Source organism: Talpa occidentalis, unplaced genomic scaffold (assembly GCF_014898055.3).
Source record: "Talpa occidentalis isolate TD23 unplaced genomic scaffold, MPIMG_talOcc4v2.1 talOcc4.12, whole genome shotgun sequence".
NCBI classification, from domain to species: Eukaryota; Metazoa; Chordata; class Mammalia; order Eulipotyphla; family Talpidae; genus Talpa; species Talpa occidentalis.
The window spans coordinates 89,251,518-89,270,655 of NW_023601212.1; the positions used below are offsets into that span (position 1 = coordinate 89,251,518).

The 19,138-nt window shown below is 42.6% G+C and overlaps 1 protein-coding gene across 1 annotated transcript in view; it reads right to left on the reverse strand.

The window, feature by feature from the left end:
- Window positions 1–19,138, reverse strand: part of CACNG3 (calcium voltage-gated channel auxiliary subunit gamma 3) — a 75,899-nt gene that overhangs the window by 43,131 nt on the left and 13,630 nt on the right. The window lies entirely within an intron of this gene.

The window sequence follows — 19,138 nt, forward strand, 5'->3', positions numbered from 1 at the left end:
GTGTAACTTCTGAAATGTGCAAGTGATGTCCTTTTTATTTTTATAAATTAGGGCAGATTCTATTCTCACTCAGTTGCATACTGTTATACTTTCCTGAGTGGGGTGAAAAGAAGTGGCTCAGGCAACTCTGTTGTGATCCGTTTGGCAGATGAAGAAATGTGACACCTGTGGGTTCAAGTGACTGTAGCCGCCAGGTACCGAGGCAAGATTCCAGGGCTCAAGTCCACACCCTTAACTGCCTGTCAAGTAGAGTTGCAAGGTCAGAGATAACCAGGGACTGAACATCAGAACTGGAGGGCCCTGAGGTCCTTTAACCTAATTCTCTCCTTGCATGAAGAAGAAAGCAGGGCTCCCCCAAATGGCCTTGCTCCCCGGTCCAGGGACAGAGGACTTCAGAGGTGGAGCTGAGAAAAGAGCTAAGATTCTGGCTCTTCAAACAGAGAAGATGTCAAATATTTCCCTGGCAGCCCCACAATCTTTCAATTCAAGGGACAAAGAGTTATGGACTTGGGTTGAGACCCACATCCAGTGAGACCAAGATCTGAAAGGCCAGGTCTACACAAGTAGCCACCCAAACGTTTCCAAGAACTAGCCACTAGGCATGGAATGGACTTGACATCCAAATGATTGAATGAATGCTTCCCTGCCTTCCTGTTGACGTTCAGGGCTTCTAATCAAATGCCTTTGCTCGGCTACCTCTCTGACACGCTGGAGCTACCTCTTCTCTATTCTTCCCATTTCATCCTGGGAGTTTAGACTCTTTTTCCTAATCCATTTCATTTTTCAGGATTATTGTTTGGCTCGTTCTGGCTTAGATTGTACCCAAATTTCTTAGGACTGACTCAAAGGAAAAAGCATTTTGTTAAAATAGCTGCGTTGCTTTTAAACAATTTGTCCTCCTACTCACTTTTTCTTTTTGGAAGACAGAAACTGAATATAGATTTGTGGGAGAGAGATAAAGAAGGAACCGGAGAACAGGGGTAGAAAGGAAGAAGGGAGAGGAGCGAGAGGATGGGGGAGGGGGTGGGAGAGAGGAAGAGAGAGAGATGAGGAGGGGGGAGCAGCACTGGAAGGCACGTGAGCCCCCAGGGTGGTGCAAGGAAATCAACCAGGATCCCTATTCATTTCTGGATCTCTGCAAGCCTGGGCCCAGTTCATGTCAAAAGGGAATTGGTGCCAGCTGCCTGCTGGTCCACTGCTCCAACCACCCGGCTTCATTTAACAAGGGGGAGGGAGGCCCTCTCTGGCCCCTGGCCTGCACCCAGGGCTTGAACCCAGAAGAAATGGGCCCAGACCACACTCAACATGGAGATGCCTACTGACTCTGCTTCCCATTCATGACTCCTCAGGAAGAGAGATTGAAAAATCCAGCTATTTCGCACAGCGGGAGGACAGTTCATGCATATTCAAATCCCTCCTTTCCAGAGCTAAACTTAGCTGCCACCTAGCTCATCCTGCATGCCTTCCACCTCCACGCACTCCCTTATCCACTCCACCTGTGCCCAGGAGCCTCTCTGGTCCTCACCTCCGTGTCCTCACCTCATCAAGACCACCCTCATTTAGCTTTGTCTCTTTCATCCTGAAACTCCATTCTGCCTCCCTTGGAAGGGAAATCCACCTCAAGCCTTCCCTCCACATCCATGGTGTCTCCAGTTTCTCGGTGATAACGACAGATCACCCTTAGAAGGCACAGAGGGATGAAGTCACTTTTTGTAGGTCACACAGCCAGGAAGTGGTAGACGCCGCCTTCACCCCAGAGCAGCCAGGCCCCTGGGCCATGCTTCTAACCATGAAACCTTCATAACCACCCATGTGTCTGCCCTTCACCAGCACAGATTCCTAAGGAGGAGCCTGAAATGGCCTGTCCTTCAGGCCCAGGTCTTCCCAAGGGCCCTTGACTTCTCTGAAAGGCTGCTGCATCCCCCCTCACTTGACAGTTTAAGCTTATATGGTTTACACTCAGTTGCCAAGATCAAAGAGCTTGCACGCTAGACAGGGAGGGCAGTCTTTACAAGCATCATCAAGGCGTGGTCACCAAAAGGGCGGTGGACAGGAGAAAAGCCAGCAATGGAGGCAGATGATGTAGCCCACTCTTCTCCCAGGTATTCTGAGTGTCGCCCTGGACCAAGTCAGACTAGCTGGATGAGTGGTGGTATGTCAAGAGGGACAACTAACACCGCCTCACGGAGAATGAAGTGTATGCCAAAACTATGCTCACTGCTCTATCAATTGTTATCTCATGTAATTTCCATATCAACCCTATAAGGGAGTTACTACTATTTTGCCCATTTGTAGGCAAAGAACGTAAGTACCAGGAAAGCAAAGCAAAGTGATGATGTACCCAGGGCCACATGGCAGGCGCGGCCAGACCAGGGCCCCATCTGGGACCCTGTCATGCCCTAAGCACTGTGCTCTATGGCTTTGGGGATCCTGCCATAGAGCCCATGTTGGAGACACCATGTTTTGTTATGTGAAGCATCATCCTCTTAGGAAGAGACATTCCTCTCTGCTCTTGGCTCCAAGGAGAATACCTATAAATTCTAAAATTTGTTTGAGCTACTATTTATCGAACACTTACTAAGTGGCTGGTGCTGTGATAAACACTTTACGCATATTATTTCATTTCATTCTCAAAATAACCCCATGACTATAATTATTGTCTCTATTACAGGTGAAGAAATTCTGACACTGAGAGATTAATTTCAACAGGAACAGGCCACAGAGACTGTGTGTGAGCCCAGATTGGTGACTAAGGGCCTGCCGGGGTGTGGGTTTCCCTGCATGCTGAGCAGAGGGACAAGCCACTGACCAGCCTTCCCTTAGTCCAGAAGCTGCAAGGGAGTGGCCTGCAGGTGGCCTTGAGCTACCAGGTGCATATTTAGAGACATACTTGCCTCTGTTCCCATCTTTTTCTTAGTCCAACTTAAACACGGTCCTATCTTGTTTTGTTTTGTATAATTAGAAATCTGTTAAATCCTTTCTGGAACAGAAAGCATGTATGTCAACAAATACATGAAATATTAATTTTGAATCCCAGTAGGACTTCTGACGCATAGTAGGCCCTCATTATATCTATAATGGCTTTTGTCCTAGCCGCCCCCTGCCTTACTCGATTCCAAGCCTCGGAATCCCCTAGGACGAGGCTTCCCGCTGTGCTTAGTCACTGCCCCAAATCGTTCTCTGCAGTTGAGATTTCTCTCCTAATAAAAATAGCCAACATTATTGAATGCTTCCCATGTCCTTGGTACTATTCTAAGGCACTTTCAAGATGTAGCCCAGGGCCCACAACAACTCCACTAGGTGTCATTGTTCCTACTTTACAAACAAGGAAACTGAGGCACGGGGGACTTACATAACAAGAATCAGGCCCTACATTTCATAGGCAGTGAATCAGTTCCGCAAACCCAGGCTGTCTGGCTCCATAGACAGAATCCTAACCACTCTGCTGTCCGCTGAGCTGTAAGAGCCATGGGGCAGTCTTTGTGGGCTGAGCCAGGGGCTCTCTGAGCTCCGCAGGTAGCTGAAAGGGAGGTGAAGACCCAGGCGTGGAGGGTTCTCTACAGGTGGGTGGCCACCCATTGCGTTGATGGCTCAGGCCCACAGGCTCATCAAACCCTTCTGAAATGCAAGGCTCCCACTCTTGTCAAATTGAGTCGGCTTTGCAGATTTCACTTTCAATCCTGCCAACTTGAAAGTTTTAGCATTTCAGCTGTTTCAGAATTATAAAAGCCTACAAATGCTAAGGTGCTTTTTTTAGAGTTCAAAAAAATGTGTCTTTTCCCCACCATCACATAACAATCCGAAGGGGGTTTTTGCAGAATCTTGCCAAATGTGTATTTTTAAAGATTGCATTTGGCCAAAGCCCAGAAGTGGAAAATCTGGGAGGAACGTTGGGGAAGTTCTAAGGCACATTTAGAGAGGAGAGGGGAAGCTCTTTCCTCTCTACAGGGCCCTCACCTGCAGGGGTGGATGCTGTTTATTTCAGCTTCCTTGCTGCCTTTGGTGACAGAGTGTTCCCTTAGGATACTGACACTTCAGCTGCCTGGGTGGCCCAAGGACATCAGGGCTGCGCCCTGGCCAGGTGACCACCAGTGCTGCAGGAAATACTCCCAGTTTAGCAATTGTCGCCCAAGGGAGATAGATAGCCCCTCCATGGACAAAGCGATTGTACCAGTTGCATCAGGTGTCTGTTCAATCCTCACTAATTAAGTGTCTGGTGTGTGTGTGTGTGTGTGTGTCTGTGTGTGTGTGACAGACTCTCCCCCAGTGTGAATCAGCTCAATCATCATTTTGCAGTATTTCAGCTTCAGATTGCAAACATCCACCAACAAATAGGAGTCTTGCTTTCTAACGAGCTAGAGATGTGTGGGAAATAGAATCACTCGCAGTAGTAGTGAGCCACAGATGTTCCATGGAGACAGCAGGCTGTGCCAAGTGCAGACGACACGTGTGGCCACGAGACAGGATGCAGAATCTTGCCATGTAAGTGCTGCCCACATTGTCAGAAGATGAAGGGGTGAAGACAGGTGGGACAGATTCTGGAGTCTTCTTTCAAAGGCCTGACCTGTGTAGCTGCATGATAGTACCTCCTGAGGAGGCCTGAGAGCTGAATGCTCACCAAGGCCTTCACTACCACAGCGAGGGGAATCTCAGAGACCTGGGTTCAAATCCCAGCTCCAATACTGATTATGGGCCACAACCTTTTGGGATCTCAATTTTCTCATCTGTAAAAGGGGATATAGGACTTTCCTACTGGGTTTTGTGAGGATTAAATGAGAGTGTAAACAAAACTCAGTGCCCACACACAGCAAATGCTCCATAAGCAATAGCTCTCACCACCACCACCACCACCACCACCACCACCACCACCACCACCACCACCACCACCACCACCACCACCACCATTTTTAGCTCTATAAACCCAGAAAACTTTACTTTGTTAAATTTTATTTCTTTCTTTGTACATGGGAATAATTGTGCCTATTTCACAGAGCTAAATGTTTATTAATGGAGAATCAATATTTGCCCAGGATTGTGCAGATTCCTCACCCCCTGAAAGTCAAGAGGCTACTGGGCTCTCCTGTCCCCAAGAAGGCGAGGCTCTAACAAGTCAGCCTAGATGCTGAGCAGGGGTGGAGCTACCGGGGGCCACAGGCCTGGGACTCAGGATGCTTGTTCCGGGCTCGCTGTGATTCCAGAGTCTACACTTCCAGCCACAGCTGTCTGTTCCTACCACCAGAGAAAGGGGAGCGGTAAACTACAGCTCTCCATTTCTCTTTACTGGTCATTCATTTTTTAGGGGTGGAGGAGAGAAAGCGAGAAGAGGAGAGAGCAAGAGAGAGAGAGAGAAGCTGGCTTCCAGGTTAGTGGTGCTGTCTCTTGAGGGATCTGACAGGACAGTCTCAGCAGTGGCGTCCTTGGAAGAAATTCCACACTGTGGTTGGGAGCACCCGAAGAACTGACTCAAATCCCAGCGGCACCTACTAGCCTGTGACCTTGAGCAAGTGACTTCAACTTTCTGGGTCTCAGTTTCCCTTTCTGTTTGTCTTTCTCTTACATCGCAGCAAGATTAAAGTGGATAATATGCACTCAAGGCACTAGTTTATTCTCTGGGAAGCTCTGGATGAAGGACTTTGTGTGGCTCTCATTGTATTCAGAGCAGCGCCCCCTGGGGGCTGATATGGAGGTGGCAACAGAGGGTGCTCCTGACAACCTGAACTCAGGACTCGGAATTGCGTTTCCTACCTATTCTAGGGAGTCTCTTTTCAAAGCAAAAGTCTTTGAATGTGTGTGTGGGGTCTTTTGTTTTAATAATTCAGACACTTGCCTGGTAACCACCCTACTTCCCAGCAATAGTCTTTGAACAGGATACTAGTCTGTCCACATCTACTAAATCATAACCCTAACCTCCATTGATGCAGCAACCTCACTTTGGTAATCTAGCCTCCATAATATCCATCTATAAAAATAAAGGTCCCAGTATGTAGAGCACATCTATAGCATGACCAAAGCCAAAATTAACCAAACAGGAAACAAATAGTCCATCCAAAGGAAAATAGTTGAATACACTGAAATGATGAATTTTGATGGAATATTCGGTAGTTATTTTAAAAATGAGTTAGATCTGTGGAATGAGGAGAGCAGGAGGGGTGGGAATTGTGCAGGGTATGTTATTTACTTCTTTTTCTACTTTTGAGTAGTTTTCATCAGTTACGATAAACACGTTACTTTTGTACTTTTTGAAGAGGGAAACTTACTCTATATTTGCAAGCTTAAGAAAAAAATAATGGTGTGAGGTAACCTTGTGATATAGATCACATAAAGGAGACAGGATTTTCTTCGTACTCTGAGTCACTGCGGGCAGGGGTCACACCTTTTTGTCTTCATGTGTCTAAGGAGAGCACAACATTTGATTACCCAGAGAAAAGATTTGATGAGTGTGAAATGCATGAGTGAGCAGCTTCTACTCAGTCAGCCTTAGGGGATCTGGCTTTCCCGTAAGTTCGTGGAACTTGAAGTGCATTGGCCCTCAGATGCATCTTCTGATGGCGATCAAGCTTAGCTAATTCTTTGCCACTGAGCTGTCTTCTGGAACTTTACCTTTTCAATGGTTTTATCAACAACTTAGTAAGAATTGAAGTGGCAAACTAGTCATCACATAGGCAAATGACACTGGGAGGTCTGGTGGTGTTGCTGGATGGCAGTTAGGATTCTGAAAAGGATCTCTTCACATTCAAACATGCCAATCTGAACCAGATGAAAATTTAAATCTGGGTTAAAAAGTCCCAAGAGCAAAAACGAATCGCTCAAAATGACATTTGGCTAGCTGCCTTCAAGCAGTTCTTAAAAAATACATAAAAAACCAGAAAGAGAGGAAAACTGAATGCCTAAAAATTGAAGACTGAGAGACAACTTAATGGCACAATCTTGGAAGAAACAACACCAGCTATAAATGCAGTTGGAGACAAAAATGAGAAAATAGAGAAGAAAAAGGACTTGGAAGAAAATAAACTGATCACACTGTTCAACGCTGAACAAAAACATTTATACATTTCTATGAAGTGAATGATTTTCTAGGAAACAAAAAACGAATCCAGAAAAAGGCCTGATATAGACCAAAAAAGACGTGAAAAGAGTTGTCAATGAACAACTTTCAAAAAGGCCCCAGGCCCAGAGGGTTTTATATGAAAATTTCCATGCTGATTAATCTATTTGAGAGCAAAACAAAAAAATCACTTTATCAAGCTACTAAAACACTCTGATATCAAAATCTTGCAAAAAATATCATACAAAAGGCAGGCCACACATTTTATTGATAAATACAGAGAAAATCTTAAATTATGTATTAACATTATATTTCAACATTATAAAAAATAAAATATGCCCTCAAAGAATTTATTGCCAAAGTGAAAAAGAGTCTGCTAATATGGAAGGCATAACAGAACACTTATTATCCTGTAAATAGGCCAAGGGAGAAAAAAATTATAATTTCAATAGATAATAGAAAATGTAAACTGTAATACCTGATTAAAGTTTCTAGTTGGTAAGACACTGATAGAAACCTCTATAGCCTGATAAGGAAAATCTTTCTAAACCAACAGCAAATACCACACTTTCTGGTGGAAACCTAGAACAGCTGTTCAACTTTATGGGGAGTAGGAATCACCCCGAGAGTTTTCTAATATGCAGATTACTAGGTCTACATAAATTCTAGGGTTTCTATCCAGACCTGTAACCATACTTTTAAGAAACACTGTCTGCAAGGCATTCCAATTACAGTTGGAAGCAAGGCGGAGTGGTCTTTGAACACCACCATTATTTAATACTATTTTCCAAGCCTCCGTCAAAGCAAAAAGAATAGGAAAAAAAGTTCTACCTATTATTTGCAGATGATATGACTGTTTACCTTGAAAACAAAATGAAATTAATTACAATGCAGTTAGGACCAGTGGAGAAAATGTAAGCAGTTTACAAATAGATAATTACAGACCTATAACTTCCTCACATACCAGTAATACAAATCACTTAGAAAATATCCTGGAAAACACCAGACATTAACATAAAGAACAAAAATAAAAACTCTAGCTAAAGTACCTGATCATTGCATAGGCTTGAATGAGAAAATGACATTAACTGTTCTCCAAGATACAAAAGAAAAACATGAATAAATAGGAGATGCATTATGTTTTTAAGTGGTAGAAAGCTCAATTTCTAAAGATGTCAATTATTCCCAAATAATTCTATGATTAAATTTTTATTAGTCTATTTTTTTTTTCTGGCCACTTGATAGAAAGGTCAGAATATTCACTGGGAAAATCAAGACAAAGGAACTAAGAAGATGTTGATAAAGAAGCAAAATGAGGAAGAATATGCCCTTCTGGTTAAGAGTCTTATTAAAAGTCTTATAAAGCTATATCAATCCGAACAACAGTTACAGAACATCAGAAATAGAATGTAGATTAAAAGAATAGAAAGTCCAGAAACAGACACAGAAGCATTGTGTGTGTGAATTTAATAAAAGATAAAGGTCATAATTCAGCTCAATGTAGATGAACTATTTCATAATTCATAAATAGCTTAATTTGCAGTTTAAATATCTAGGCCAACTGTGCCTGTGGGTTCTTAGGATTCTTCTTTCTGCCTGCAACAAACACAGGAGGAAAGTAATGTAGAAGTAGCTGAGGGGTAAAGGCTCAGGATTAGCCTCCAATGGGACTGCTATGTTTCCAGGATTGTGTGGAATTGTAAACATTTACTGAACCTATGGATGCCAGCATGGCAGGTCAGAAGGATGGGCATGGGATTCCACTATTTACTGGATGTTTGATCTAGGGCAAATCAATCATTCTGAGCCTTACTTTCCTCATTGGAACATGGGGATAATACTCCTGTCTCATTCATGAGGTGAGAAAAAGTGGGGTTATCTCTGGAAGTCCTCTAAGTGTAAGGTATTGACTGGCAAGTGGACATCGGGCAACCCATCCTAATTTAGGGTTTGAACCAGGCTGTGTGGAGAGGGGCCGCATCCTGAATTTGCATCCTGGCTCCATCATAAACATCTGCGGATCTTTAAGAAGGTTACTCCATGTCTCTATATGTTGGTTTTGAGATTTACCAGCTGTGGGTTCTAGGGCAAGTTTCTCAGCCTCTCTGGGTTATGGCTGTCTTCATCATTAAAAAGTTGAGAACAATAGAACCTAACCTACAGGGTGCCTAAGAGGAGCAGATGGCCACAAGTGTGCACCTGCTTGGCACAATTCCTGCCAGGTGGTGACTGAGCGAAATTGTTTCTGTGCATCATAGTTATCTCTGGGAGCTGCGCCTCTTCCACTCCATGGTTGGAGCACATGGCTGAGGCCCATCAGCTTGGGAACCCTTATTTTCTTGGATATGTGACCTAATCAGAGCCAATGAAATGCAGAGACTTTTAATTGCTGGGAAAGGAACCCATACTCTTAGGCTGGATTCAAACATAGAATACATCCCTGAGAATGCCTCGTGTCCCGGAGTCTCTCATTCATTACTCTGAAATGGAGTCAGAGAGGAAGCAGAGGAAAGTGGGATAGAGGGACAGTGTTCTTGTGAAAGTGATCGCTGAATCAAGCCAGGCGTTTACTAGCCAGGTATGGGAGCCAATGCAGTTCTCTATCTCTCTCTGTCTCTGTCTCTCTTTCTATCTCTTTCTCTTTCTGTTTCTCTTTCCACTAAGTCAGTTAGAATTGGTTTGCTTATCACTCACAACAGAATGAACTCTAGGTGATAATACAACATTATTACTGTACTGGTGTGGCCTCAGACGAAGTGCTCCCAAATTCTCCAGCACAGATTGGATATGGTTATTAACACAAACTTGGAACTTAGTACATTTTCCACCCTCAGTGTATGGTTACACCATTATGAATGATGACTCTTCATCTGAGCGACGTGCATTTTTAAGGATGAAAACAACACTGCCCTTTTCCAAATTCAGGTTGAGAGCGTAGGGCCAGAGACATGTCAAGAGCTTCAAGCTCACGACCTTCAAACAGCAGCCCCGGGGCTGGCATGGAAATTAGTCAGAAACCATCATTTCAAATTTCAAAAGGTCACCATTTATGAAAGGACTCTTTCATGTTCACCCCAAACCAGATGATAAGTCAGAAATGGAAGGAGAGGGGGCTGAAATGATGTTCACATCCAATTTGCTTCCCACGACCTAGTAACTCTATACCCAATTAGGGGGGCAGTGACCGCCTGATGTCACACTTGGGTCTATAACATCAGTTAATCTGTCACACAGAACCCCAACTAGTAACCTTTCACTGGTTGCCTCTATTAGAATTAGCAAAGGTTGGAATGCACATGTTTGACTGTTTCCTGATCAAAAAGTATAGCTACATATATGGGGTGGCAATAAGACAAGACTTCCAACATCCCCCATAACACCCCTACTTGAATGTTGGAAGCAGCAAAGTCAACATGTTGGAAACAGAACTCACCCCTCCCCTCAAGCTTTCCATCAGCAGAAGGCATCACTGTGCCTTCAAAGGTAAAAACCAACCTTGAGAATCCCCTCACCCTTTTCCTACAACAAACAGAAAATTGGGTTGTTTTCAGTTTTTATACATTTTCCAAAGTGATGGCCAGTGTCCTCATCACCACTACCACCTCCCCAACAGGGAAATCCATCACTGCACCTGGATTATTTATTGAGTTCTCCTAATTAGCCTTGACTGCTCCTCTCCCACTCATTAGAATTGGGTTGTCTGCACTCCAGCCAGAATGAGCCTCAAAAATGAAAACCTTACAGTGTCAGATTTTTTTAAACTTCCCTTTCAACTTTCTGAAGGATTTCTCTTGCCGAGTGGACGAAAGCTAACGTGATGTGTCTTCTGAGGCTCTGCATGGCAGGGCTCCTACCTCTGCTGTGTCAGGTCTTTCCATTCTCTGTATTCCCCTCTCCTGGGAATTCACCCCTTTCTGCAGCCATCACAGAGTGTTTGGGGTTCTATTATGCTGTGCTCTCTCTGCCTGTGCCATGTCTTCTTCCTGAGCTCCACTTTATCCTTCATCTAATTCCTCTTCTTCCCTCAGCTCTTATGAGAATTATGGCTCTTCTTTTGCAAGTTTCTTCTCCATCAAGGGGGGCAGCTTGGTGATGAAGCGGAGAGCCATGGAGTCACATCATTTGAGTTCCAATTTCAGCTCAGGTAATAGCCAGGGTATATGACCTTGGGTCAGTTACTTAACCTCTTTATGCTTATGAAATGAGGATGATAAGCATTGCTAAAAGGGTCAAGTATGGTCATGTAAATTACTTAGGATAGCAGCTGGCACATAAACTCTGAAACAACGTTAGATATTATTATTTTACTTGTTATATATAAATGGTCCCAAAGGTTCTTTGGTTCTATTCTCTTACTTTTTGCAGTCTCATGGAGAGTCTTACTCACACCCAAGCCTCTACTATGCCTCTGTATTTCCAGATGAGACCACCTTCCACACTTCCACAGTCTTTTACCAAGACTATTGCAATAGCCCCCTTGCTTACCTCTCTGCTCCACTCTTTTACCTCTGAAATCTGTTTCCATATGGTTATATAACCATACTTTTACAAACATCAGTTCAGACCACATCCTCTGCTTTAACCCCTTCAATGGTTCCCACTACCTTTAGATCAGGTCTCCCAAATTTGGCACTGTTGACACTGGGGACTGGATAACTTTTGTTGGGGGGCTATCCTCTGATCTGCACTGCAGAATGTTTGGCAACATCCCTGATCTCACCCACCAGATGCCATTACTACTTTCCCACACCTCTCCCCAAATCTTTACAACCAAAATACCACTGGACATCACTAAATGTCTGGGGGAGGGGTTGTGGGATCATCCTCTGTGGAGAACTACCACCTCAGTATAGACTCTTGATACCTTATGATAATCTTCAAGGTCATTGCTGTGTCACGTGCTTATCCCAAGAGCCAGGCTGGAGTCATTTGAACCCAAACCACGTAGACTGATGGAGGAGTGATAGGATGACAAGGTAATCCCAAAAGAAAACCAGAATGTTGTTAACAGAAGAAGGGAGGATGAATGTGGGCAGACAAAACAACGAACAAACAAACAAACAAGAACAGATCTTCCCAGCAATGTTCCAAGCCTCCCTTCTATTTGCCATTTCTCTTTGTTTCCCAGGATCCAACACTGGACTGGCCAGAGAAATGTTTGTTCAATGACTGTCCAATAGTCCCTTCCATTCCCTAAAGTGTCCATCTTCTTATACAATCTCTTTTAATGACTGGTAGGAACATTTATACATTTAAACCCCATCCACCCCAAATCCAAGGAATCACGACTTGTCCTATACTCTGATTTGTCTCACATGTGAGGAATCTCACTAAAGATCAGAGCATTCACCTCTCTGTGGAGTCATGGCTGAGCTTTGTCATGTTTGTGAACAAAGACACAGACATGATGGATCCTCCAGGCCCTGTCAAACTTTATACCAGCAGGGTTGCATTTTAATCAAAGACACCTCTTTCAGTGCCTGCTGAAATCTCATGTTGCCTCTTACATCCCAGCAACGGTAGAACAATGCCTTAGCTTAGCTGCCACTAAAGAGAACGCAAAACCAGAGAGAACAGAACTCACCAAGGGACTGTTTCATCTCCCACTGGAGAGGAAAAGGTGGAACTAGAAGGAAAGTATGAAAATGCCTCCTTTGGTTTCTCTCTTCAACCATTTGAAGTTTGTCAGCAGAACTAAAGCACAGATGGAGCAGAGGTACTCAAATTTTTGAGTCTCAGACCTTCTTTCACTTGTGCAAATTACTGAGTTGTGGTTTTTATAGGTTATATCTATCAATAGTTACTGTATCAGAAAATAATACCTAAAACATTTAAAATACTTCTTTTATAATCCATTTGAAAATAATGAAAAATCCAATTGCATGTGAGCATAAATAATATTTACATAAAAAATAACTGCATTTTCTAAACCAAAAAAGTGAGAATGGTGTTTGTTTTTATGTTTTTGTAAATCCCTTTACTGTCTGGCTTAAAAGAAGGCACATAAATTTTCCTCTATTGATCTGCTGCCAAGTGTTGTTTTGGTTGAAGTATGTAAAGAAAATCTAGCCTTATGCAAATATGTACATAGCAAAGAGAGTATCTGGATAGCCTTTGGAAGTAATTGCGACTATTCTTTGATAGTACACCAAAACTCGACAAGTAGTAGTTTCTTAAAGGCTAGTTCCAATGTGGAATCTGAAACCCTACTAATTAATTTTTCATTTTCTAATATATTAAAACCCATTGTTCTAATTTGGCACTTTGAATGAATATTTTACCCAGTGATAATCATGTGATGTCATGCTTTGTACATGTATAAAATATTGGTTCACTGAGTTATGCAGATCTCCCCAATTTAGCACATTTCATTAAACAACATATAAAAGATCACATTTTTTCACAAGGGCAAATACAAGCAAAATTATAATTTTCACTTGAAACCTTGAATTTTATCCTTGGCAACAAACACTGTCAGTTGCTTTCCTTGAAGTGACAGGCTCACTTAGCTCATTTTCAAGAAAATGTCTGCCAAACACCCAAACCTGAATAACCATAATTTGCCTGTCAGTCGCTCTTTCAAGTAAATATGGTGTTTCATGGGGGGGAAATCAGCTAGTTCAGCTCACAACTCAGTTGCACAAGGGGCCTTTGCTGGAGACCAGCCTCATACTTTGGCTTGAGCTGAAGTGTGTTTTCCATTTTGTTACATACCATTTTCACAACTTCATAAAATTTAATCAATACTTTTTTTCACTGCTTCCCCAAGGACATTTCAAAGTGAAGCTAGTGTTCTCTTTCACCATGAGTGACAGGTGGTGATAAGCACAGGGACAGCAAGTGTTGGCTGGTGTCACCATGCTGATGCCAGCTTAGGGTCAGTCATGCCCCCCACTATTGCTTTTGTTTTGCTGTGCAAATGTCAACACAGTGAAAAGGGAAAATCACATCATCTTATTATTACTATGAAATAGTTTTGACCTTGCAGACCCCTATGAAATAGTTTTTGGAATCACCTTACCCTGGTGGTTAACAAAACACCCTTTGAGAATGCTAGGCTATCCTATCAGGATTAAGGATGTTCATTTTGAGTTAAAAGACCTGGGACAGAATCCTACCTCCCCTTACTCACAGCTATGTGAATTCAGAACAGTTACTTCTCTGAGTTCCATTTGCTCAACCATTAAATTGGTATAATCCCACTCCGTGCTCTGGAGAGGACCTCATGAGATAATGTGTAAGAACAATGGGTATATAATCACTACTATTGTTTATTCAGTGCTAACGGTTTCCCTATGTGGCCCATACAGGGGACATTCTAGAGTACAAATTCCCTAATGTTTTGACCACACCCATCAACCAATCTGGAATAAATCAGCCCCCAGACATGTCACCAAAGACCTCGCGTCTGATTCTCTGGTAGGGGCTGAATCAGCTATGTCAATGGCTTTGCCTCAGTTTTCCTGAGGCCTGTTAGGCCTGTTGGGGACTAATGGAGTGCTCAGTGGTCACTGCAGGTGGGATGACTCCTTGCTGTTGGTATCTGCCAGAGCTGTGTATCACAGGAAGGTGATAACAATGAACACAAATTAGTGCTAATATGGGCTGGGCACTGTTTAACTGCCTTACAAATATTACCTTATAAATATCATGGCAACCTTATGAGTAGGTACAATAATAATAATCCTCATTTTAAAATGAGGTAACTGAGGTAACAGGGAGCTTAAGTAATGCACCCAAAGTCACACAGGGGTATGTGGTTGACCCGAGATTTGAACCAGAACAATCTTTAGAGGCTGGATTCTTCACTATGTACAATGTACTGAGGAATTGGGGGAAGAAATTGGGGAGAAGCATGATTTTTCTGGAAGGTCCTTTCCTCCACCACAGGACTTAAGTTTTAAAAGCCCAATTTTGCTATGAAACTACCTGTTTTTTTTTTTTTCTAAAAAAACCTTTGAGTCAATCAGAAACTCCAGGGAAAAAGAAAACTGTACCGAAAAAACCCAAGTGCAGTGCAGACAAATGTATGGCCTGATTTTGAACAACCGGTTAAGTGCTAGAAAGGAGACTGTATTTGCACATTATTCTTTGCATGGCTCAGAGTATATGACATTGAAACCACAAAGGGGAAAATGCAACCCTAGAAAACAACTTAGCTTTGCAGTGAACATTCTGTACATAATCTTAATAACCTTCATTGGTTTTCAAAGTTCAGAATCTATCCATAGCCCTGGCAGGGAGGACATTGGCATAATTATAGAATAGAATAACAATGGGCTGAATCTTGACCATGAAAAGGTAAAAGTACAACATGATAGGTGGAGAGGGGAATGTGAACACCTTGATTCTATAAGATGGGATGCCAAGATATTCAACCTAAAGTGGATAGAGGAAAAAAATGAAGATTTATGTTATTTTTAGAAATTAGAAAGGTAATCCTTGTAGAGGGTGGAGGGAGCTAAATCCTCACCTATTATGGCAGGAATTCAATCAATTATAAATCAAGAAATAGAGGGATAAACATGTTATTTAGAGATATGGATGTAACCATCAGAAGAATCAAATCAGAAGTGGTTTTTAAAAGCTTGCTCTGAGGAGTAGGACTTGGGGTGAAGAGGGGTGAGTACCCCTGAGATGCATGCTTGTCATTAAAAGCCCTGCTGTATGATTTGTTATTTAAATGGTGTGTCTGATTAAATGTCTTAATAAATTATGTGATAATTAAAAAATACTTTTGAGTAAATTATGAAGAATTTGAACTTGAAGGGGAAAATATTTTCTTTTTAATCTCTTTGACTTGGTAGAACAGAAAAACAGTGAAATAGAATTTACTAGCTCTTCCCCAAACTGGAAACAGCAGTCATTGGAAAGGAGAGGGGAGATTGTGCTGAGGATAGTGGGGAAAGCTTGCCTTGTCTATTTTTGTTTTAAAAGTTTATATTGAGAAATTTTGTTACTTTTATACTAAAAGTATTTTAATTAAGAAAACATAATAGCTCATCTGCCCATATTTTGATTGGGTTACTTCTTTTCTTCTTGATGAGTAATATTAGTTCTTTGTAGATCTTGGACAGTAATCTCTGGCTGGGTGTCTGATGTGCAAATATTTTCTCCCATTTGGTAGGGTGCTTTTTCATTTTAATAATAATTTCTTTTGCTGTGCAGAAGCTTTTTTGTTTGATGTAATCCCATTTGTTTATTTTTGCTTTTACTTCTTTTGCCACTGTAGTAGAGTCACCAAAGTCATCACTGAAGCCAAAATTGTGGAGTGTTTTAGCAATGTTTTATTTTTGGCTCAGGTCTTACATCCAAATCTTCAATCCATTTTGAGTTAAATTTTGTGTTAGGTAGGAAAGAGTGGAAGTTTCATTTTCTACATGTGGTTGTCCAGTTTTTCCAACCCCATTTTTTTTGAGAGACTTTCCTTTCTCCATTGTATGTTCTTGTTCCCCTTTTCATAGATTAACTTCATATTAGTGTATTAGTGTCATTTTACTTCTGGGTTCTCAATTCTATTTCATCGACATGTGTCTCTATTTTCAGTCATTACCACACTATTTTGATTACTATAGCTTTGGAGCATAGTTTGAAGTCTGGGAGTGTGACACCTCACACTTTTTTTTTTTTTTTTTGCATTGTCAGATTGCTTTGGCTATTCAGGAATCTTCTGTGGTTTCCCCAAAGAAGACATGTAGATGGCCAGTAGGCAAATGAAAAAAATGTTCATTATCATTTATTATCAGGGAAATGCAAATTAAAACCACAGTGAGATACCATCTTACACCTGTGAGAATGGTCCATATCAAAAAACCAGAAACAAGAAGTACTGGCAAAGATATGGAGAAAAGGGAACCCTTTCTTACACTGTTGGTGGGAATGTAAATGGGTTCAGCCTCCTTGGAAAACAGTATAAAGGCACCTCAAAATAGTAAAAAGAGACTTACCATATGATCCAGCAATTCTACTCATTGGTATTTATCCAAAGAATGCAAAAATCCTAACCTGAAGGGATATTTGCTCTATGTTCTTTGCAGCACGATTTAGAATAATCAAGTTACGGAAACAATCTAAGTACCTGATGAAAGATGTGTGGATAAAGAATACAATGGAATGCTAATCAACTATAAAAAGAGATGAAATGTTGCCACTTGTGACAGCATGGATGGAAGTGGAGGGGATGATGTTAAGCAAAATAACCGAGAAGGAAAAAGACAAATACAGGATGATTTCACTCATATTAAAATATATAAAGAAGGGCCTCCCTGGTGGCTCAGCGGTTGAGCGCTGGGTTGCAAAGCTGCCTGCAGCCTCTGCAGCACCGGTTCAATCCTCGGCCACCGGGTGAGGGTCCCACATGGTGCGCAGACCTCTCCTGCCCCCCGCTGCTCCCCTCAGCAGTGTGCTTCGGTCCTTCTGCCTGCTCTGCTCCCTGCTCTGGCTCTGGTGAATTCTCTCACCCTCCCACGCTTCTGACTGTACCCAGTGCTTGTATAAACAAAACAAACAAACAAACAAATAAATAAATAAATAAAACATGCCTCTATAAAAAAAATTAAAAATATATATATATAAAGAAACAGATAAAACTAAACCAAAACAAATCCTAGAAATATGACTGCAGACCTGAGGCTACTGGAAGGGGAGAGTGGGGCAGGGGAAACAAGTGATGGAGGGACCCATTAGTCTATGGTGGAGGACTGTGGGTACCTTGGGGGTGGGGGGGGTGTGGTAGCACACCTCTGAAGATGTGTAAATCTATTCCCTTAAATCACATACAGTGATTTAACATTGTAAACCAGTGCTACCTCAATCAAGGAAAAAAATTGTTACAATTGTGTGTGGGGGGTGGGGAGGACACAACAGGGAAAATATGCACCCAAAGGAACATGAGAAAAACCAAATGCTCAGGATTACTTTAAAAAATTTCCAAAAAGTTTTTTTTAAGAGGCTAGTAGTTACTCGATTTGTCTTCACGGCCTTCTAGAGGGGGGTTACTGTCCTGTCTCACTCCCCTTTGCTCAGGAATAATGCCATGGAGCTGTGTGCCCCCTTCCACCTCCAGCCCTGAGGAGAACTCAGTCTCCTGTTACTCTACTCCAGCCTGCTAATGCATCTGGAGATGTATTATAAGGACCTATGATATGTAGGACCTTCTTGGTGGCTCCGGGGTTAAGTCTCAGCACTATCAAGCTATCACCAGCCACTGTGGCCTGAGTTCGATCCCTGGCCAGGGAGCTGACCCACATGGCACAGCAGAGCTCTCCTGTCTCACCCACTGCTCCCCTCTGCAGTGTATTTCAGTAGATCCACCTGTTCTGCTCCCCACTCTGGTGAATCCTCTCACCCCCTGCACCTATGGCCTACACCCCAGTTCTTGTATGCATAAATAAACAAATCTTTAAAAAAAAAAAAAAGAACCTATCATATGTAGACTAGACACTTGGGGACACATGAGCCCCCTAGGAAAACCTGTCTGTGATCAGGCACCCCCGCCCCGTTACTCCAGAAACACCTCCTTGGTGTTCCAGGAACACCCTGACCTTCACCCACACTCCTCAGAGAAGTTCCTGCATGACTATGAATTCACCAAAGATGGGAGCTCGTCTGTCTTGTTCTCTGTCGCATCCTCAGGCCCTGGTGCAGAGTCTAGCAGAGAGCAGGCACTTAATACATACTTAGAAAGCAGGGAACCCCAAATGCAAACCAAAGGAACCCCAAATGCAAACCAAAGGAACCCCAAATGCAAGCCATTCACTTCACACCTCTCATCGGATCTCCAGCAGAGGAGACACACGTGGGAGGATGCCAGCTGGAGCTGGTGAAGGGTGAGGGTCTGCCGGGTCAGAAGGGGCTGCCCAGCAGGAAAATGGGTTCTAAGAGCCTCAAGATACAGTAAGCTTTAGAAACTCCCACATCATTGCCATGTTTTACTCCATTTTCCACAGTGAGAAATATAATGGTGACCACGATAAGGACCAAAGCTTTGTCTTCAGGGAAAGAAAGAAGACAGTGTAGAAGAGACGCAATTCCACCTTACCTAGTCTCAGGCGCGAGGGCAAAGGGAGGCAAAACTTTAAAGCTGTAACCGAA